This window comes from Lissotriton vulgaris, chromosome 1_1 (genome assembly GCF_964263255.1).
Source record: "Lissotriton vulgaris chromosome 1_1, aLisVul1.2, whole genome shotgun sequence".
Taxonomy (NCBI): domain Eukaryota; kingdom Metazoa; phylum Chordata; class Amphibia; order Caudata; family Salamandridae; genus Lissotriton; species Lissotriton vulgaris.
Genome location: NC_141685.1, coordinates 188,925,724 through 188,947,874, shown reverse-complemented (window position 1 = coordinate 188,947,874; position 22,151 = coordinate 188,925,724). Strand labels below are relative to the sequence as shown.

General features: G+C 47.3%; 1 pseudogene; it reads left to right on the top strand.

The window, feature by feature from the left end:
• The first annotated feature begins 585 nt into the window (after positions 1 to 585).
• LOC147738137 (uncharacterized) lies at positions 586 to 20,589 on the top strand (annotated as a pseudogene).
• The last annotated feature ends 1,562 nt before the right edge of the window (positions 20,590 to 22,151 follow it).

Genomic DNA, 22,151 nt, shown 5'->3' with positions numbered 1-22,151 from the left:
AATAGGTAATGGAATGGGCATTATAGCTGGCCCCGGGGCCCGATCGGCCGTGGACGGGCGCAGACGGGCTTAACTTAGGCGCAACTTCGGCACGAAGTCGGCGCGCCCGCTTCGCTCCTGCCACGTCACTATTTTATACTAACCAGGGAGTGAGCCACTAGACCGCTAACCTGCGAGGTGGAGGGGCAGGGCGGAAGTGGTGTCAGGAGCAGGAAATGGCGTTCGACTAGACGACTCTCCGCACAAACGGCACAATGCCGGGGCGGAACGGCGTCAAGAGCGTTAAAAACAGGTAAGCGAGCTCTAGTACCCTTAAGCACAGAACACAGAACAAATTTGTACAATCAAGTTAATATTTCCACACAGCTATTAAATCAGCTTTTAAAAAAAGATCAGCGAGACAAGCACACACCCGCAGCCTAAATCGCCGCGTTTATCAGGGGAAAGGTGCAGCTGTCGCGCCTAAAATAGGAAAATGTCTGCAGCCACTAGACCGCTAACCTGCGAGGTGGAGGGGCAGGGCGGAAGTGGTGTCAGGAGCAGGAAATGACGCTCGACTAGACAACCCTCCGTACAAACGGCACAATGCCGGGGCGGAACGGGGTCAAGAGCGTTAAAAACAGGTAAGCGAGCTCTAGTACCCTCAAGCACAGAACACATTTGTACAATCAAGTTAAAATTTCCACACAGCTATTAAATCAGCTTTTAAAAAAAGATCAGCGAGACGAGCACACACCCGCAGCCTAAATCGCCGCGTTGCTCTCTCACAGACTCTCACAAACTCACACACTCACAGACACTCTTACACTCACACTCTCTCATAGACTCTCTCACAGGCACTCTCACAGACTCTCCTCTCTCACAAACTCTCACACTCTCCTACACTCTGTAAGAAATGGGGTTACCAAATTCCCGGGGGAGGGGGAGGGGGGGGGTAGCATGGAGCAGAGCGGGCAGGCCAAACTACGGAAGACATGTGAAGCATCCACGCAGTAACAAAGAAGAGAAAGAGGAGCACTCAATGTGTAATCTTTAGAAAAAATTCTTGACATACCTCATCCACGGGTGCATCACTACGGAATTATGTTGGCTCACACAACAGGTGAAAAGTAGTGACTAAGTAGACAGAACTACTTGTAGTGAGCACTGTTCCTAATGGAAAAAAGACCTTTTCCAACAGTATAAGAAAAACTACTAATTGCTTAATCAAACAATAAACAAAGTAACATTTTTGCGTTCTATTATTTAATTCACATAATTAGAACTTTCATGCAACTCAGATACATTAATACATACTGTTCATGTATCCTATTCCTACTTCTATTCTGACTGTAGAATGATTAACATGTTTTGCGTAGAGATGTGAATTGGTACATAACAAGTATTCTATATACATATTTATACAATTAAGAAACCATGATTCATAGTAGTAACTTTATTGTTTGATTAAGCAATTAGTAGTTTTTCTTATACTGTTAGAAAAGGTATTTTTTCCAGTAGGAACAGTGCTCACTACAAGTAGTTCTGTCTACTTGGTCACTACTTAGCATCCACGCAGTACCCACATACGACTCATCAGGCACACTACAAAAGAGGCAGGACACCAGCTTGAGTTGGAAAAAGAAGTAGTTTAGTATCTCTCCAACCTGCAAGGCGAAAAAAATGCAAAACAGTGGTAATCACAACAGGGTGCCAATTGCCGCTATGGCCAAGTATATCAGGGGGGATTATTTACAAGGGGACAATGGGGGAAATGGTTGAGTCCATATTGTCCAGCTGAAATATAAAAATGTGATTAACTTGACATTAAACCTGGGGTCAATACGGCGGGGCCAACTCAGGCTCTAATCCTTAGTTGTAGGCGGTAATTGTAAAATACAACATTAGCATTAGTACACACCATGCACTATACCTCCAACACGACCCCTGTAAAGGAAGAACTTCTTGGCATCACAGCGCATGATAACAGACAGGAGCACCTGTAAAAAATCAGCAAGGCTGGCTCATTCACCTGGGGCATAACAATGGGCCAGGAATACACGTCCGGCCGGCATATGGGCCGTCCGGGCGCCAACCTTTAGGAAGAGTCACATTCACCTACCCTGTGGCCACAAAAGCCTTATCTGCAAAATTATCCTCACAGTGGACATCTGACCCATTGAGCACCTCACCACTGCGTACATTAGGCTCACTTAGGCAGGTAAATAGTAAATAACATCCGCAGAGCCCCACATCCTTATTTGTATAACGGCCTGGAATCAGCGTAAGATCACCCAACAGGCGTGAAACATCAATATACATTGGCATCCGTCATTAGCCACAACACATCCCCAATCCTGGGCAGGGGACGCAGTACGCTAGGCACGATGCTTTAGCATAAGGCTTTGCCCTAACTCATGGGGCATCAATAGCTCTTTAGAGGACCCTGGGGCAGGTGGGTGCACTACCCAGCGAAACTATGGGGGCAAACCCTTGACATCCAGCCTACAACAGTTCGCGCTTCAGGCTATCGGCATTGACCTCAGAGGTCCACTTCACTGTAGGCAGAACATTTCCTAATACACCTCGGCATTTAAGTCACTGGGGGCATCCCACAGTGGAGACATCAGTACCCTCAACCCCTTAGGACACAGGCGACATTTCCCCTCGGAAGCACAGGGGTCATTTCCCTATAAAACTGTAGGCAGGTCCCCAGCGTTTCCTTAACCAGGGATTAATCCTGCCAACGGTCCGTCACTAGGGACTTAACTACTGTCCAGGCCCATTTCGGTGGATGATCCTAGCACACTGGGCCAACGGGGCCCCAGCAACAGTCTCCAGGGGGCGGGCATCAACCACATGCCCCGACACGCCCCTATCTCCCACACAGACGAGCCCCCACTCACTGGGCTCCTGATGTCCTGGTGGTGTCCTCCTTTGCGGTAGGGGCAGTCACTGACAATGTGCCTCGAGGCCCCTGCCGCACAGCACTTGAGTCGCGGGGCTCTCCTCAACACCTGAGAGCCCCAGGGCACCTCCTTGGATCTGCGCGGGCCACACGGGGCCCGCAAGGCCTCACCAGGACCCGGCAGAACAATCGGGGCTCCCTCTCCACCACGGGAGCCCCGCAACAACGCCACATCCCCCAGCCGGCTTCCTGCTCCACCCGGGCCCATCCTCTCACGGGGACCCGGGGCTTGGGGTCGGCTTCTCTCCTGGTCCGGATTTACGAAAGGGGCTCCCTCTTCACCATGGGAGCCCCGCAGCGCCGTCGGCTGGCTTCTCCTGGCTGCCCGGCCGAGCAACTAATCAGCTTGCGGCTTCTGGGCGGGCGTTGGCGGGGGCGGGCTGATGATGCGGCCGGCGCCCCCATCACGTGGTGGTGGTGGTGGCGATGGCTTCAGGCCTAGTGCGGCCTGCTTGGAAAACGCGGCGTTCTCCTCAAGGCTCCGGGAGACTCCACGCAATCAGACAACAGCGCTTCGGTCCCAGCGCCTCACGGGGCTGCGGCGGTGAGTGGGGAGCAGCAGCGCTTCAAAGGGGCATCGCTTTCAGGACACACACACCTCTTGATGGGCCAGCGGCGCTTCGATGGGCAGGGGAGCGCTTGGCCAGAACAGCACTCAGGGACACCCAGCGCTTGGAGGCACAACAATGGTCTCTGGAGCCACAGCAGGTTTGCACAGTACAGCTCTACTCAGGGGGCACGGCCGGAGAACGCTTGAAGGGCAATTTAGGCAGGTCAGGACCACAGCTTCCAGGGCCCTGGGGCCTCAAAGGGGTGCAGCTCTTTCAGCACACGCAGCTCCTCACAGTCCAGCGCTTCCACAGGGGCCACAACTTCCCAAGGGGGGCGGACAGTCTCACTCCAGTTCCTCTGGGGCACACTGCTCACAGGGGGCGAACAGCTCCACAGCCATCCCCAGGGGCACACTCCTCACCTCCTGGGGGGGGGGGGCAGTCCACAGCAATCCTCCCCTTCTGGACGCTTCTCTCGCGCAACGCTGGCGTGGTTCAAGGTCCCAATAGTGACAGGGACCTAGGTGGGCCCTCCTTCAGGGGCCCAGGGGACAGCAGAGGGGAGGGGGGTTTTTGAGGGGGGCAGGGCCCAGCTCACAGGCCCATGTGGCGGTAACACCTCGCAGCAGGTCCCCTCACGTTCCTGTCCCACCTCTGTGGGACTGCATGGTGGCACTTCCCCCTTACTTATACCCTCCTCCCAGGCAATGCCAGAACCTTCTAGAATGTTGGCAAAGCTGGCCTAAACTGGCTCAAGGGGAGGGGTTGAGCACCCTGGGTGCCACGCTTTCCCTCCAAAAGCTAGGGGTGACTGGGTACCTAACGACTAGACTGCTAACCTCCTGCAGTCAGGTGGCACACACATAGCCTGGGCATCCATTTTAAAAACACAGCATTTCACCAGGGTAGATTTTACACAATGGGCGGAATTTATAAGTGCTCACACCATTACAGGACATTACATATTAACAAGGTGTCTCACACCACACATGGCCTATGCAGGTTTATTCCCATGGGGGAGACATCCCAAATTAGGGGGGCAAGGGCCAAGTCCAACACACTCTCACACTCTCACAGACGCTCTCTTACAGACACTCTCACAGACACTCTCACAGACTCTCACAGACTCACTCTAACAGGCACTCTCACAGGCACTCTCTCACAGGCAATCTCTCACAAGCACTCTCTCACAGACCCTCTCATAGGCACTCTCTTACAGGCACTCTTTCACAGACACTCTCTCACAGACACTCTCTCAAACTCTCTCACAAACTCACACACTCACAGACTCTCTCACCAACTCTAAGACTCTCACAGACACTCACTGCCACTCTCCCAGACTCAGACACTCTCATAGACTCTCACTCTCACAATTACTCTCACAGACTCACAGACACTCTCACAGACTCTCATAGACACACTATCCCAGACACTCACACACACACTCTCACAGACACTCTCACAGATACACTCACAGACTCTCTCAGACACTCTCACAGACTCTTTCACATACTTTCACACTCTCACAGACACTCTTACACTCTCACACTCTCACAGACACTCACAGACTCCCTCACAGACTCTTTCAGAGACTCTCACAGGCACTCTCTCAGAGACACTCAGACACTCTGGCGGTCGTTCTTCGGATGTGGGGGACTGTGGCGAGGTCAGCGGAGTGGAGCTTGCGGGTTGGGGTGTAGAAGCTGAGTCGTCTGTTGAGGTACGCAGGGCCGGTGTTGTGGATGGCTTTGTGTGCATGGGTGAGGAGCTTGAAGGTTATCCTCTTGTTCACAGGGAGGAAGTGTAGGTCTCTCAGGTGGGGTGTGATGTGGCTGCGGCGGGGGATGTCGAGTATCAAACGTGCGGAGGCGTTCTGGATGCGTTGCAGCCATCTCAGCAGCTTGGCCGACGTTCCTGCATAGAGGGCGTTACCGTAGTCCAGCCTGCTGGTGACGAGGGCCTGGGTGACTGTTCTTCTTGTTTCGGTGGGGATCCACTTGAAGATCCTCCTAAGCATTCGGAGGGTGTTGAAGCAGGATGAGGAGACGGAGTTGACCTGTTTTGTCATGGCGAGGGTGGGGTCGAGGATGACCCCCAGGTTTCATGCGTGGTCAGGGCTGATCCCAGTGTGGTCGGCCACCACGAGTCATCCCAGGCCGAGGGGGTGGACCCGAGGATGAGGACCTCCGTCTTGTCCGAGTTCAGCTTCAGTCTGCTGTTCCTCATCCAATCGACGACAGCCTTCATTCCTTTGTGGAGGTTGGTGTTGGCTGTGTGTGGGTCTTTGGTGATGGAGATGATCAGCTGGGTGTCGTCAGCCTAGGAAATGATGTTGAGGTCGTGTTGACGGGAGACGTGGGCGAGATGTGCCATGTAGATGTTGAACAGCGTAGGGCTGAGGGAGGGGAGCCCTGGGGGCGCCACATATCTTGGTGGCATTGGAGCCAAAGGGGGGGAGGCGGACGCTCTGAGTTCTGCCAGAGAGGAAGGAAGTGGTCCAGTCCAGAGCCTTTTCTCGGATCCCGGCGTTGTGGAGGTGTGTTCGTAGCGTGCAGTGGCAGACCACGTCAAAGGCGGCTGACAGGTCAAGGAGGATGAGGGCCGCTGTTTCTTCGTTGTCAAGCAGGGTCCTGATGTCATCGGTGGCGGCAATGAGGGCGGTTTCGGTGCTGTGGTGGCTGCGGAAACCGGACTGGGATGGGTGAAGGATGTTGTTGTCTTCGAGGTAGCGGGCTAGTTGTTTGTTGGCGATCTTCTCTGTGATCTTCTCGGGAACAGGAGCAGGGAGATGGGGCGGAAGTTCTTGAGGTCCTTAGGCTCCGCCTTGAGTTTCTTCAGTAAGGCGTTGATCTCGGTGTGCTTCCAGCTTTCCAGGAAGGTATCTGTCTCGAAGGAGATGTTGATAGCTGTGCTGAGGTGGGGTGCAGTGGTTGTGCTTGCTCAGTTGAAGATGTGCTGAGCCGAAGTGGATGGAGTTCATGATCTCGCTGGTATCACTATCGGTGACGCAGGTCCAGGGGAGCAGACGGTTGGTGCAGGTGGTGGTAGGTGAGACGGTGATTGTTGAGGCGGTCGTGGCGTTGAAGCTGTTGTGGATGCCTGTGAACTTGCGGTGGAAGAAGGTGGCCAGTGGGTCACACAGGTCTTGCGAAGGCGGGATATCGTTTGTGTTAGAGCTGGGGTTGAAGAGCTCTTTGCTGCAGCATGCATTGTTGTCCAAGCGGTCCTTGAATGAGGCCCTCTTGGCAGCTCTGATGAGTTAGTGGTGTCTATGGGTGGCGTTCTTGTGGGCTGAGTGGCTCTCCGGTGATCGTTCGTGGAGCCAGATCTTCTCTAGTTTCCGGCATGTTCGTTTGGAGGCCAGGAGGTCTTCGGTGAACCAGGTGGCTTTCTTGCTGGTCTGGCTGTTGGAGGGTGACTTGAGCAGGGCGAGGGTGTTGGCACAGTCATCAATCCACTGTCTGAGTTTGCAAGTGGCAGTGTTGGGGTCCGTGGAGTCGGCGGGTGGGTTCTGGGCGGGGGCGGTGGTGAGCTGGTCATCAGTGACTTTGCTCCAGCAGCATCGGGGCAGCAGTTGGGAGCGGTGGTGCGTGGTGGGCTTCCTGAAGGAAGCCTCTCAGACTCTCACCGACACACTCTTAAAGACTCTCACAGACACTCTTTCACAGACTCTCTCACAGATTTTCTCTCACAGACACTCTCACAGACTATCACCGACACTCTCAAAGACTCTCACAGACTCTCACAAACACTTTCACAAACACTCTCTCACAGACATTCTCTCATAGACTGTCTCACAGACACTCTCACAGATTCTCTCACAGACTCTCTCAGACACTCTCACAGACTCTCACAGACACTCTCCCATACTCTCACAGACACTCTCTCACAGACTCTCGCAGACACTCACAGACTCTCACACTCTTACAGTCTCTCACAGACACTCTCTCACAGACAGACTCACACACACATTCTCTCTCAGACTCTCAGAGACTCTTCCATAGACACTCTCTCACAGACTCTCACAGACAGACTCACAAACAGACTCTCACAGACACTCTCACAGACACTCTAATAGACACTCTCTCACAGATACTCTCTCACAGACGCTCTCTCACAGACTCTCTCTTACAGACTCTCTCACAGACACTCTCACAGACTCTCACTTTTTCTTTTGTATTGTCTCCCCCTGACTTGGTACAGGCTTGTGCCCAGTTATTAATGTGCGAATTGTTTTCGCTTTATTCTGTTCATTCTTACCATTTTGAAAAAAAATACTTCTAGGTCCGGCTGGACACTGAAGAAAAAAACACAGTCTTTATCTTTAGCCTGTGAAAATCAATCCTCTAGATATCATAAAAAAGCTAGGACCTTTGCTACTGATCGAAGAGCAAGGACTTGAGTAGACTTCTGAATGCCAGTAGGTCTTGAGGCTGCCGTAGGTTGGTGGGGAGGGTGTTCCAGGTCTTGGCGAGGTGGGAGAAGGATCTGCCTCTGGCCGTCGTTCTTCGGATGTGGGGGACTGTGGCGAGGTCGGCGGAGTGGAGCTTGCGGGTTGGGGTGTAGAAGCTGAGTCGTCTGTTGAGGTACGCTGGGCAAGTGTTGTGGATGGCTTTGTGTGCATGGGTGAGGAGCTTGAAGGTTATCCTCTTGTTCACAGGGAGGAAGTGTAGGTCTCTCAGGTGGGGTGTGATGTGGCTGCGGCGGGGGATGTCGAGGATCAAACGTGCAGAGGTGTTCTGGATGCGTTGCAGCCATCTCAGCAGCTTGGCCGACGTTCCTGCATAGAGAGCGTTACTGTAGTCCAGCCTGCTGGTGACGAGGGCCTGGGTGACTGTTCTTCTTGTTTCGTTGGGGATCTACTTGAAGATCCTCTGAAGCATTCGGAGGGTGTTGAAGCAGGATGAGGAGACTGAGTTGACCTGTTTCGTCATGGCGAGGGTGGGGTCGAGGATGACCCCAGCTTTCGTGCATGGTCTGTGGGTATCAGGGGTGATCCCAGTATGGTCGGCCACCACGAGTCGTCCCACGCCGAGGGGGTGGACCCGGGGATGAGGACCTCCGTCTTGTCCGAGTTCAGCTTCAGTCTGCTGTTCTTCATCCAATCGACGACAGCCTTCATTCCTTTGTGGAGGTTGGTTTTGGCTGTGTGTGGGTCTTTGGTGATGAAGATGATCAGCTGGGTGTCGTCAGCGTAGGAAATGATGTTGAGGTCGTGTTTACGGGAGACGTGGGCCAGATGTGCCATGTAGATGTTGAACAGCGTAGGGCTGAGGGAGGGGAGCCCTGGGGGCGCCACAGATGATCTCGGTGGCATTGGAGCGGAAGGGGGGGAAGCGGATGCTCTGAGTTCTGCCAGAGAGGAAGGAAGTGGTCCAGTCCAGAGCCTTCTCTCGGATCCCGGCGTCGTGGAGGTGTGTTCGTAGCGTGCAGTGGCAGACCACGTCGAAGGCGGCTGACAGGTCAAGGAGGATGAGGGCCGCTGTTTCTCCGTTGTCAAACAGGGTCCTGATGTCATCGGTGGCGGCAATGAGGGCGGTTTCGGTGCTGTGGTGGCTGCAGAAACCGGACTGGGATGGGTAAAGGATGTTGTTGTCTTTGAGGTAGGGGGTTAGTTGTTTGACCTTCGCCGGGAACAGGAGCAGGGAGATGGGGTGGAAGGTCTTGAGGTCCTTAGGCTCCGCCTTGGGTTTCTTCAGTAAGGTGTTGATCTTGGTGTGCTTCCAGCTTTCAAGGAAGGTAGCTGTCTCTAAGGAGATGTTAATAGCTTTGCTGAGGTGGGGTGCGATGGTTGTGCTTACTCAGTTGAAGATGTGCTGAGCCGAAGTGGATGGAGTTCATGATCTCGCTGGTATCATTATCGTTGACGCAGGTCCAGGAGAGCAGACGGTAGGTGCAGGTGGTGGTAGGTGAGACAGTGCTTGTTGAGGCGGTCGTGGCGTTGAAGCTGTCGTGGATGTCTGTGATCTTGCGGTGGAAGAAGGTGGCCAGTGAGTAACACAGGTCTTGCGAAGGCGGGATATCGTTGGTGTTGGAGCTGGGTTTGAAGAGCTCTTTGCTGCGGCACGCATTGTTGTCCCGGCGGTCCTTGAATGAGGCCCTCTTGGCAGCTCTGATGAGTTAGTGGTGTCTGCGGGTGGCGTTCTTGTGGGCTGAGTGGCTGTCCGGTGATTGTTCGCGGAGCCAGATCTTCTCTAGTTTCCGGCATGTTTATTTGGAGGCCAGGCGATCTTCGGTGAACCAGGTGGCTTTCTTGATGGTGTGGCTGTTGGAGGGTGTCTTGAGCAGGGCGAGGGTGTTGGCGCAGTTGCCAATCCACTGTCTGAGTTTGCAGGCGGCGGTGTTGGGGTCCGTGGAGTCGGCGGGTGGGTTCTGGGCGAAAGCGGTGGTGAGCTGGTCATCAGTGACTTTGCTCCAGCCGCGTCCGGACAGCAGTTGGGAGCGGTAGTGCGTGGTGGGCTTCCTGAAGGAAGCCTCTCAGACTCTCACCGACACACTCTCAAAGACTCTCACAGACAGTCTCTCACAGACTCTCTCTCACAGATTTTCTCTCACAGACACTCTCACAGACACTCTCACAGACTATCACCGACACTCAGAGACTCTCAGACTCTCACAAACACTCTCTCACAAACACTCTCTCACAGACATTCTCTCATAGACTGTCTCACAGACACTCTCACAGACTCTCTCATAGACTCTCTCACAGACACTCTCACAGACACTCTCACAGACTCTCTCACAGACAGTCTCTCACAGACTCTCACAGACATTCTCAGACTCTCACACTCTTACAGTCTCTCACAAACACTCTCTCACAGACAGACTCTCACACACTCACATGCTCTCTCAGACTCTCAGAGACTCTCCCACAGACACTCTCTCACAGACTCTCTCACAGACAGACTCACAGACTCTCACAGACACTCTCACAGACACTCTAACAGACACTCTCTCAAAGACACTCTCTCACTGACGTTCTCCCACAGACTCTCTCACAGACTCTCTCATGGACTCTCACACAGTCTCTCACAGACAGTCTCTCACAGACACTCTCACAGACTCTCTCACAGACACACTCTCACAGACACTTCACACACTCTCTCACAGACACTCTCAGACTATCACAGACACTCTCTCAAAGACTCTCACAGACACTCACAGACTCTCTCTCACAGACACTCTCTCACAGACTCTCACACTTTCCCACAGACAGTCTCTCACAGACACTCTCTCACAGACACTCTCACAGACTCTCACAGACACACTCTCACAGACACTCTAACAGACACTCTCTCAAAGACTTTCACAGACTCTCACAGACACTCTGACATACACTTTCATAGACACTCTCTCACAGACATGCTCACAGACACTCTCTCACAGACACTCTCACAGACACTCTCTCACATGCTCTCTCACAGACCCTCTCACACTCTGTCACAAACACTCTGTCACAGACACTCTCACAGACACTCTCATTGACTCTCACAGACACTCTTACATACTCTCACATACTCTCACAGACACTCTCTCAGAGACTCCCACAGACACTCTCATAGACACTCGCAGACTCATACTCTCACAGACAGTCTCTCACAGTCTGTCACAGACACTCTCTCACAGACGCTCTCACACACTCTCTCTCAGACTCTCCCTCAGACACTCTCACAGACTCTCTCTCACAGACACTCTCTCAAACACTCTCACAGACACTCTCTCACAGACACTCTCTCATAGACACTCTCTCACCTCTCACAGTCTCTCACAGACAGTCTCTCGCAGAAACTCTCACAGACTCTCTCACAGACACACTCTCACAGACACACTCTCACAGACACTCTTTCACAGACACTCTCTCACACACTCTCTCACAGACACTCTCTCGCAGACACTCTCTCCCAAATACTCTCACAGGCACTCTCACAGACTCTCTCATGGACTCTCACAGATTTTCTCACAGACACTCTCATAGACTCTCTCACAGACACTTTCTCACAGACACACTCTCACAGACACTCTCACAGACACTCTCACAGACACTCTCACAGACTCTCTCACACATCTCTCTCACAGACTCTCTCACAGACTCTCACAGACAGACTCTCACAGACACTCTCACTCTCACAGACTCTCACAGACACTCTCTCACAGACTCTCACAGACACTCTCTCACAGATACTCTCACAGTCCCTCACAGACTCTCACAGACACTCTCTCACAGACTCTCATAGACACTCTCTCACAGACTCTGACAGACACTCTCACAGACACTCACAGACTCTCTCACACACACTCTCACAGACACTCTCTTAGACTCACAAATACTCTGACTCTCACAGACACTCTCACAGACACTCTCACAGACACTCCTTCACAGACACTCTCACAGACACTCCCTCACAGACAAACTCTCATAAACTCTCGCAGACACTCTCTCACACTCTCTCACAGACTCTCACAGACACTCTCTCACAAACTCTCACAGACACTCTCACAGACTCTCACAGACACTCTCCCACACTCTCACACTCTTTCACTCCCTCTCACAGACTCACTCTCTCAGACTCACTCTCCCACTCTCACTGAGTGACTCACTCTCACTGACTGACTCTCTCTCACTGACTGACTCTCTCACTGACTCTCTCGGACCCTCACAAACTCTCATGGATTCTCTCACTGACTCACTCTCACTGACTGTCTCTGTCTCACTGACTCTCTCTCACTGACTCTCTCTCACTGACTCTCTCTCGCTGACTCTCACTGACTGACTGACTCTCGCTAAAAGACTGACTCGCTAAAAGACTGACTCTCGCTTAAAGATTGACTCTTGCTTAAAGACTGACTCACTCTCACTGACTGACTATCTTACTGACTCACTCTCTTTCACTCACTGACTGACTCTCTCACTCACTCTCACTGACTGAATGACTGACTAACCTTCACCCTCCTGTTATTTATGCCCCCATAAAAAAAAAAACAAAGCAAGCAACCATTGGGACAGGCAGATAAAAGTTGCCAGCACTGAAAGGACGAAAAAAACTCAAGACATTATTTTTAATACTTTTATAATATGGTCGTTTAGTTGTACATAATGCTTTTTTGGTCATATCTAAGGTAACAAAAATGCTTCTGGCGCTCCTTTATTATAACTTTTCAGCATGCTGCAAACTTCTGTACAGCACAGCTTACAGACATAGGTAAAGTCAATATCTCTGGCTAAACACTTATAAGTTCCCAAAGACGAGACCTATTGCATTGCAAATGCTTGTTAGTAGTGCTCCACAGATAAAATTGCAGCGCAATTTCACCATTCATTGTAGATTTGCATACTTTGCTTTAATAGTAGGCGTGGTTTGGGGCGGGATGCTACACTGCAGGTGGTGCTTACAACTCTGAGCCTGTGCTAATGAGTCTTCCAAGCGCATTTACTTGCTGTAAGCTACACAAGAGTGTCTCTGATATTAGGTTGTACCAAAAAAAATAAAAACGCTTTGTTTAAAATTAACTCCCAATCTCTGCAAGGCTCATCGAATATCTCATGGGAGAACAGGGTGTAAGAAGACATTCAGTGTACTCATCTGACGTTCGCGCTCTTTTGAAATGTCTTTATCGAGGTGTCTCTGCTGTGTGCCACTATTGACTTTTGTGCTTTGCTTTGTACTTATTGAAATTGCAAAATAAAGTTAAAAAAAAAAAAAGAATGTGTATATTGGACTGTCATTTTCCTCGTCATCTCTTATGTAAAATAAAACACAACACACCTGGAGGCCTACAAATCTATCATAAATGTTATGCAAAAATAGCAAAAGGCCAAGCAAACTAACAAGTGACAATTGTCTATGCAATGGCGAGAGCATCCACCCTAAAGCAGGTTGGAGTGTATCATGCTAATGCTACCCATGTATTTTTTTACACTTTCTCCTAATACAAGTCAATGAAACATGAACACGTGGTAGAAACAGTTACTAAAACAACACTAATGAGTATTAGGCAGGATCTTCACTCGAGAGGAATATGAGGAGTCTGTGAGGTGCAGATAAAAGTTACACAGACGAGCTGCAGAATTCACTGTTTCTGGCAATAACACTTCTCACTTCTGTTTGTCAATATTCAATTCACTACAAGATGCAGGAAAGTGTGCATAAGGACATCACTAAATAAAATGGTTCTGGGCCCTAATAGAATCATATAACTTTGCATGCATTTTAAGGCAAACAGACACATCAAATTAATATAAGAATATTGTAATTTGGAAATGTAATATATCAATGCACATTGTGGCATTCATGTGTTACCATTATCGGTATTAAAGAAACCAGTTTATCCAGTTATACTTTCTCAATTCCTTCTTCCTAGAGGCCACCACTGCTGCTAGCCAGCTGAATTCAGCAATGCCTCCTGTGACCTGGAATCCTGTATTTAATCAATACCCAATGTTGTCAATGCTTCTAGCCAACTCCTTTCACTGGTGCCACTCGCACCCCCACCATTTATTTATTCATAATTTGTAATGCGCATAGCTGCCTCCGCAACGAGGCATCCCAGCGCAACCAAAGACCCGAGAGAACGGGCGAGAGGGCACAGCCTAAATAATTAAACATCAGAGAGTGGAAACAACCAGGGGCCTCATTTAGGAAAAGTGACGCATCGCTGCATGAAAACAGCGATGCGTCACTTTTCACTGCGCCCTCCTTGCGACACCAATGATGCGTCATATTTACAGTATGACGCATCATGGCGCAAGGAGTAACAGATACGTCAGTATTTCTGACGTATCTGTATCTGTATGGCGCAAAAATGACGCATTGCTGGAGTGTGTCACAAAAGTCACGCAACTCCAGCAATGTGTCCTTTCACATGGGGCAAGCCCCATGTGAAAGGGCCTGCGTCAGTCTTATGCCTGCTGTGAGGCAGGCGTAAGAAATTGACACATTTATGTCCTAGGAGTGGCGCAGTGAAATCTTATAGATTTCACTGTGTCACTTATATGACCCTTTCTTGCATCAGAACGGCCCCCCTGCATACATTATACCTGGCGTAGGTATAATGGTGAATGCCTTCTCGGCATCCAACAGGGTAATACCAAGTGCCGTCTTAGGCCCAGATGTAGGTGGCCCAATACGGGTCGGTAACGGCCGAAATTCGGTAATTTCGGCCATTACCGACCGGTATTGGGCATTTGGGATGTAGGGGACAAAAAGTAGCCGAATCGGTAAATATACAGAATCGGTAAAGTTTCCGAATCGGTAGTTACCGAATCGGTAAATGTACCGAATCGGTAAAGTTACCTATTAAAGTTACCGAATCGGTAACTTTACCGATTCGGTATATTTACCGATTCTGTAAATTTACAGATTCGGTAAAGTTACCGAATGGGTAAATTTACCGATTCGGTAAATAAGAAATGGTAAAAATGATTTTCGAGATGTAGGTCCCCTTACAAATACCGAATTTGCATGAAAATCAGTATTTAAGAGTCGGTATTTACCATGGATTGAAATCAGATGGTAACCAGGTGCAGGCCATAAAAAAGGCTGCAAAATGCATGACTTTCACCAGAATGGAGGCATTCCATGTCATTGTGAGGCGGCTATGGTTCAAGGCAGAAGGAGAGAGGGTCTGGAGGAGGGAAGAGCAGGTGTATAGGCAGAGGATCACACTATTCCAGCTAACTGATCCTGAGATCCTACAGAGGTACAGGCTGGCCCCACAAACAATCCTGGACCTCATCAGGGACCTCCACCCACTTTTGGACCATCCTACCCCAAGGGCGCACGCCATCCCACCCCATGTGCAGGTGCTGTGCAGCCTACACCTGCTTGCATCTGGTAGCTACCAGAGTGTGGTTGCTGCGGTAGGTGGTGAGTCCGAGCTGTCTGTCGCATTTCTTAAAAAAATTCCTTGATGCCATGTTGCAGAGAATGCATCACTACATTAGCTTCCCTGCAACGTATGCAGAACTGCTAAGGAAAAAGACAGACTTCTATCAGATGGCACAGTTCCCTAACATCATTGGCTGCATTGATGGTACCCACATACCATTATGCCCACCTGCTGCCACAGAGTACATTTATCGGAACCGTAAATCCACCCACACCATAAATGTACAGGTGATCTGTGATGCAAAGTAAGTGATCACTGACATAGTAGCCAAATTTCCAGGGAGTACCCACGACTACTACATCTTCCAAACCAGTGGGATCTACGCACGCCTGACAGCGGGGGAATTTGGCGAAGGATACTTGCTAGGTGACACACTGTGTGAAATTCACATGATTTATATTTCAGGTGGATGTGTGTGTGTGCATGTGATAAATGTTTATTTCTTCTCACTATTAGGGGACAGTGCATATGCCCTCCGGTCCTTCATCCTCACACCCTACCTCAACCCAACTACAGCAAGTCAGAGGAGATACAACAGGGCACACAAAACAACTAGAAACATTGTGGAGCACACCTTTGGCATGTGGAAGAGCAGGTTTTGCTGCCTCCATAAAAGTGGAGGGGCCCGCCAGTACACACCAATCACCTGCTGCAAAATGATTGCAGCCTGTGCAATGCTGCACAACCTGGCAGTGAAGAAGGGGACAGAAGTGGAAATTTCAGATTTTGAGGACCATGATGACGATGAACCACACACTTCTGGAGTTGCAACACCTACTGATGGCAGACACAGACGGGAAGAGGTCACATGCAACTTCTTTTAAGAAAGTAAGGAAACAAAGACAGGCGTAGAATGCAACAAAACCAGTTTAATTTTGTAATGACATAGGTTTTTTAAAGCACAAATGTGCAACAAAATAGTATTTATCTGCAATGATGTCATTACTGGTTACCTACCCAATGAACTGTGAAAGTTATTTCCTTGCTCGCTTCCCAGTAACACTTGTAGGTTGCTCAACTTGCTCACTGTCTTGCTGGCCTGTGGCCTCAGCATGGCGCCTGCTCCTCCTAGTTTCAGGGACAAGGGTGCTTCCTATGCTGCTCCTGCTTGTGCTCTCCTCACTTACAGGCACATCCAGAGCAGCTGTGTGTGCAGTTTGGGGTTTCAACACATCCTGCCCATGCCCCTAGTGACCTCATTGGTATTTTGGGTCATGGCCTCCTGCATGTTGATGCTTCTCCTGCATGACAGAGATGTGGCAGAGGCCAGGCGGTTGATGGCTTTACTTTGGACATGTGCACGCTGCCTATCCTTGTAACAAAGATTAGGTAGTAGTGTCCGCACAATTCTTTAAAGTACAATATTATTATATATGCACATAATACACGATGTATATGAAACAGCAAAACATAATTGGATATACAGAGGGTGCTAAAGAAACTCAAGGCACCTACTACCTCAAGGTGCTATAAGCATACACAGAAAGTGAATGCCACAAAGACTATTGAAAATTTGAGATTCTAATTACAGCACTCCAAATGGTCACAGATTGTTCAGTCTGGGCTTAAGTATTGAGCCCTCAGCACAGAAGCTCTATCTATCTATCATAGAGAGTAGAATCAGGAAAACAGAACATTTTCAAATAGATAACCAGGATCCAAATAGTCCAAGATGAATTCAAGTAGAGTCCACTTTAAGTGTCTTCAATATTTTTCTTTATTAATATTCAAATTTCATAAAATAGATTCTCCCAGCATGTACAGCGCGAACACGTGTTTCGTCCCACACAGAGACTTCATCAACGCTGGAAATATTAAATAGTACAAAATATAATTACAATGAAAAATATTGACATATCAAGATTAATACAAGTTAGATAATACACATATTCCCAAGTGACAACATAAACATTTAAAATCAAACTCAACAAATCCGGTGTGATACTACATTCCCATTTCATATTCAAGATAAAATTGATGATTATACACTAGAAATTAATCTAAAGAAATTCACAAAAACCAAATTTAATAAGCTGACTCAAAGGCCATAACACAGAGGACAATATTTACACTAAAAATTCCTATACTAATGCATAGTAATTATGTACACAATTTACAAAAAAAGGGATTCACCCACCATAAATATGGTGGAGAGATATCTTGTATATTCACCAGGTTAGTAGATGTAAGTTGCAGTCTATACAAGGCAGAGCATCTGGGGAAATGAGACAAAGTTTTTACATTCGGGAACTAACATGTGTAGTATATATTGATGCAACATATCAAAAGGATGACTTCAACAAAAGAGACAAATTGTCAGAAGAAAATCACAGTCACAGATATTAAGCAAATGAGACAGCAATTGATGTCCTGTGCAAAAAATAAGCAAAGTAGATACCCCACACTGAGTATAATGAATGACAAAGTAGGAACATGAATGGTCACTAAAGCAACTAGTTTTATCGATATGCGGTTGGTAAGTAATATAATCATACAAATATATGGGACTCACCAATAAAATGCAATGATGAGTAAAGATCTGCATGCAAAGCATCAATGTAGTTTCCTATATAATAATGACGGCAACATCAGTTCAAATACGGCGACGTGACCAAGCTAATAAGATTAGGCAAGAAAAAGTATATGGATCAAGAGAATGGTAACTTGTGCCTCTAAATATAACAGAACATTCTGATTAGACATTTCCAGTACCATTATATTGCTGAGATACCATGATGATTATGTGATATTGAACAAAACATCCTCAATGATATATACCACCATTTCGAAGTATGGAAAAAAGCAATGCACGAAAAAGACACAGTAACATAACAAAATGGGATTATAACCATTGAGTTTGATACACAGTACTCATAGAATGCCATCCACAATAGCACTCTGCACATTCTAAAGCCCTCAGTTACTGCCATTGGTTGTAAGCTGGTTGAAAGCTTTTATTCGATATACAGATATCTTGAAAGCAAATTACATACAATAAAAACATTTCAAGACATGCAGCTAGTCAATACATACATCATTAAAAAGTTAAGAACCGGGTAAGCTCCCGAATAAATTAATTAAGAGTACAATTAAACAGAAATTGACAGCCTCTTGGAGCTAATCAACCAGAATTGTTTTAAAAATTTGGAGACACCACAAACAGTAACGGGGGAGGTATCTGACATTAAAATGCGAAGGGCAACCAGGTGACTGCGTGTTCCCATGTTAGAAAAAAGGGGCTTAAGCCAGTACTTCCTTGGTCTTAGGTAGTCCGGGCACTCAAACATAATGTGAGCCATTACATCAGTGCAAAAAGGTACTTGTCAGTTTAATTATTAAATATCAGACTAACACCTCATCACTGCTTTGCTAAGAACCTATACAAATACATTTGAGAAAAACTTCAATCACAAAATAAGTTGCTGCCGGAGAGGCTATTACCTAAAGACTATTATCTGCTAGAAAAATTTCAACAGGTTTTACAGGGCTGCTTCCTGACATTTTTTGCTGAATTCAAGTGTTGAGGAGATTACACACAATTTATTTTAGAGATAAGTGCTGAACATTATCTAAACACGCCCAACTTTAAAATCAAGGCAAAATAACCGAAGTTGGGAAAAAAGTTACCTGTGCCAAAAAAGATACAGCCATCAATCTTATCTCACAGAATTTGACCAAATGCACAATGGGGGAAACCACTCTCATTGCAAATTATGCCAAAAAAGTTTCAGGTGTAAATCTTATCTTACTGAGCATATGAGAATCCACACTGGAGGAAAACCTTATCAGTGCTCTGAATGCCAGAAAAGGTTTAGTGTCAAACCGAGTCTATATCAACATGCATTAACCCGCTCTTTGGGAAAAACCTTACCAGTGCGCTGAATGCCAAAAAAGTTTCAAATGTAAATCTTATTTCATTGAACATATGAGAATCCACTCTGTGGAAAACCCTTATCAGTGCTCTGAATGCCAGGAAAGATTTTGTAACAAACAAACTCTTTCTCGACATCTAATAACCCACTCTGGAGAAAAAACTTACCAGTGCTCTGTATGCCAGAAATGTTTCATTTACAAAAACAGTCTCACTCGGCATAGAAGAACCCACACTGGGGATAAACCTTATCAGAGCACGGTTTGCCAAAAATGTTTCATTGACAAAAACAGTCTCACTCAGCATAGAAGAGCCCACACTGGGGATAAACCTTTTCAGTGCTCTGAATGCCAGAAATGTTTCAGTTGCAAAAGCAAACTCACTGAACATACAAGAATCCACTCTGGGGAAAACCCTTATCAGTGCTCTGAATGCCCAAAACATTTCAACCGTAACTCACTTCTAACTGCACATTTGAGATTCCACACTGGGTAAAAACCTTATCAGTGCTCTGAATACCAGGAAAGGTTTTGTAACAAACAAAGTCGTTCTCGACATGCAATAACCCATTCTGTGGAACAACCTTATCAGTGCTCTGAATGCCAGAAATGTTTCAGTATAAAAAGTAGTCTCACACGGCACATAAGAATTCATACTGGGGAAACCCGTTATCAGTGCACTGAATGCCACAAATGTTTCAGTCAAAAAAGCAGTCTCACTCAGCATACAAGAACCCACACTAGGGAAAAACCTTATCAGTGCTCTGAATGCCAGAAATCTTTCAGTGAAAAAAGACATCTCACGCTGCATATAATAGCTCACACTGGGGAAAAACCTTATCAGTGCTCTGAATGCCCAAAAGAGTTCAAACTTAAATCACTTCTAACTGCACATATGAGATTCCACACTGGGGAACAACCTTATCAGTGCTCAGAATGCCAGTCATGTTTCAGTGACAAAATGAAACTCACTATACATACAAGGACCCACACCTTGGTAAAACGTTATCGGTGCACTGAATGCGACAAATGTTTCAGTGAAAAAAGCAGTCTCAGCATGTTAGAACCCACACTGGGGAAAAACCTTATCAGTGCTCTGAATGCCACAAATGTTTCAGAACAAAAAAACAGTCTCATTCATCATAAAAGAACCCACACTGAGGAAAAACCTTATCAGTGCTCTGAATGCCAGAAATGTTTCAGTGAAAAAAGCAGTCTCACTAACCATATAAGAATCCACACTGGGGAAAACCTTATCAGTGTTCCGAATGCCAAAAATGTTTCAGCCAAAAATCTCATCTCAGTGAACATGTGAGAATCCACACTGGTGAATAACATTATCAGTGCTCTAAAGATTCAGAGGTAGAGATGGTTACAAGCGCCATAAGAAAACACACCATCAAAATAATTCAGTTCTCCAAATGCCAGAAAAGCATACATTTTAAACTCAATCTCACTCTACATGAGCAGATGCACACAGGGTAAAAACATTACCAATTTCTGTGAATGCCAGAAATTCCTATTTGATAGGCGCAGCCTCACTAACTATAAGCGACTCCATACTGATGAAAAACCTTATGAGTGCTCTGAATTCCAGAAAAGCTGCATGAGAAACTCCACACTAGAGAAAATCCTTCTGCCATAAAAGGTTGAATCTGAAAGACAGTGTTATGCTTCGTGAGAGATCCCACTCTGGGGAAAGATAGATGTCATCGACATATGACAATGCTTCATCATCATAAGTTTGTAGTAACTCTGCTACCCTCGCTGAGAATAAGCCAGGACTATTCTTGAATCCCTGAGGGAGATGACAGAAGTGACTCTGTGTCCCCATGATTGAGAAAGTGGTCAAATACCTACTTTCTGGTGCAATGTTTTGACAGTAGAAACCGTTAGATATATCTAATGTGGTTTTATATTTTTTACCCACAATGTTATTCATTAATGCTGCACTGTGTGCTTTTTGTACTGCAAAAGTTTTGCAACAAGAGTTTAGATGTCTGTAATCCAAAACTAGATGATATGTATTGTCTGGTTCGGAGACAGGAAACAAAGGATTGTTCATTGACGAGGTGCATGTTTCAATCACCCCCTGATATTCAAGTTGGTCTAAGATCTCCCTGACCTGTTTTGTACCTTCTTGCTTAACTGAGTACTGCCTTCGTGCAGTTGGTTGATTTTTTAACTGGATCTTATGGTGAGGAGATTCCTCATCCCATCCTACTTGATTTTTGCATAATGCGGGAGCTTGGGCAACTGCTCATTTCCTGGCATAAGTATATTTTAAATGAATTGGAATGTGGTTGGAGAAGGCTGGCATAATGATGTCTTTGCCATGTGGGCACTCCCTGACAAATTCTGGTGGCTAGTTTTGTTCAGGAAGAAGAATGTCATAACCCTTAGAAAGTCGCTCCCCAAAGAGTGCTCTCACTTTTCTTGGTATGTCTCCCTCCATCTGTAGTGTTACTTCATATAACTTATGTGGAGAACTAACCCTGAGATCTGCAGTTTCAACTTAGATGAACTCATTCAAGTCCACTGTCTCCAGATGATCCTTCAAGTTCTTGTGAGCTATGGTGACTTCTGCTGCACTGTTCAACATTGTCTGAGCCCATTCCCTGTTCTTGAGTTGTGTCCTCAAGATCCTCGGCATGTCTGACTTTTAGACCTGCTACCTTCTGTTTGGTGAATTGAGGTTTCTGTTTTTCTGAACGTGTTGATCGTCTTTGGACTTCACACTTTCTTCCTTATGTTCTGACCGTCCTCTCCTTTTGGATTTCTGTGACAATATCTGGTGCATTGTTCTGTGCCTTACAAACTGTGCATATACGTGTGCATTGATTGCTTATCCTATAAAATACTATTTATGTTGGGACAACATATTTTTAAAAGGGACT